The sequence below is a fragment of the Gossypium hirsutum genome, chromosome D03, assembly GCF_007990345.1.
Source record: "Gossypium hirsutum isolate 1008001.06 chromosome D03, Gossypium_hirsutum_v2.1, whole genome shotgun sequence".
Lineage (NCBI taxonomy): Eukaryota > Viridiplantae > Streptophyta > Magnoliopsida > Malvales > Malvaceae > Gossypium > Gossypium hirsutum.
In genome coordinates, this window is record NC_053439.1 from 12,827,162 (window position 1) to 12,828,605 (window position 1,444).

At 38.7% G+C, this 1,444-nt stretch overlaps 1 non-coding gene across 1 annotated transcript; it reads left to right on the plus strand.

Annotated features, from left to right (window-relative positions):
* The first annotated feature begins 1,053 nt into the window (after window positions 1-1,053).
* Window positions 1,054-1,160, plus strand: LOC121215668 (small nucleolar RNA R71). The gene has a single exon (XR_005911644.1). It is a non-coding gene; the product is annotated as a small nucleolar RNA R71 (small nucleolar RNA).
* Window positions 1,161-1,444: the final 284 nt, after the last annotated feature.

Genomic DNA, 1,444 nt, shown 5'->3' on the forward strand with positions numbered 1-1,444 from the left:
AATTGCACCTCTTGTTTCTACTTGTTTTATTGCAATCTTTTGCAGATATGGAGGTGATGGAACTTCCGGTTGAACTGGACAACTTTTCTGTGTAGGTAAATCTGCATCCAAAGAAGATGTTAAAATATCTGAATTCACTAAGTCAGGGTTTACCTTATCAGACTTTGCAGATTCTGATTCCTTTGGTGTAGGAACTTCAATAGCTAGTTGATTCTTCTCAACGGGCTTATCTTCGACATCAATTAATCGGGGTTCTAGAATTTTACCACTTCACAATGCCACTGCCTTGATATGTTCTTTACCCAAATTTCTTGGATTCTTAGTATCGCTCGGCAAGGTTTCTTGCGGTCTATTACGTAGCTCTGTAGCTAACTGACCCATTTGGTTTTCCAAATTTTTAAGTGTTACTACTTAGCATTGGATCAAAGTGTCATTCTTTGCCATGTATGCTTTCAACAAGTTATCCAAACTGTTTGATGCCTCAGCTTGACGTGGTTTTAGAGCTTGCTGATTAAATCCTTGAGATGTCTTAGCTACAATAAGTTGTTGTTCAGTCCATTTCCTTAGTTGCTCCAAGAAAAGTTAGGATGATTATGCCATGAAGAATTGTAGAAGTTGGACTGGGGTCCTTATCCACTCCTATTTTGATATTGGTTCCCTACATAGTACACTGACTCGGGATTTGATGGAAAATTCTCAAAAGAATGACCTTCCCTACAGTACACACAGGAAACTACTTCAAACGAACTTGGTGGCTTAGCTGCAGAATTATTAGTACTATTAGCAGTTAAATGTTTTTTCATAGAGGAAATAGACGATATCTGAGCTGATAACGAAGTGAGGGCGTCAACTTCATGAACTTTGGCTACACGTTTCCCTGAAGTTGCTCGATTTGTTGGCCATTGATAGTTATTACTCGCGATCCTTTCAATGATCTCATAAGCCTCATTATAAGACTTAGATAAAATTTCACCATTCAGGGAAGCATCTACCATCAATCTTGTATTTGCATTGAGACCATTAAAGAATGTCTCCAACTGGATACAATGAGGAATCTCATGATGAGGACACTTACGAAGTAACTTCTTGAATCACTCCCAAGCCTCATACAAAGACTCGTCATTCAATTGTTGGAAAGTTTTGATCTCGTTCCTTAACCTAGCAGTTTTGCTAGGTGGGAAATACTTAACAAAAATTCTCTCTGCTAATTCTTTCCATGTAGATATGGAACTTGGTGGCAATGAATTGAGCCATTCTCATGCTCGATCTCGCAACGAGTACAAAAATAACTTCAACCTCAATGCATCTTCAGTCACACCGGCTATCTTGAATGAATCACTCACCTCCATAAACAATTGAGATGGAGATGTGGATCTTCCGTGGGCATACCACTAAATTGGCCCATCATTTGTAGCATTTGAAACATCACTGGTTTCAATTCAAG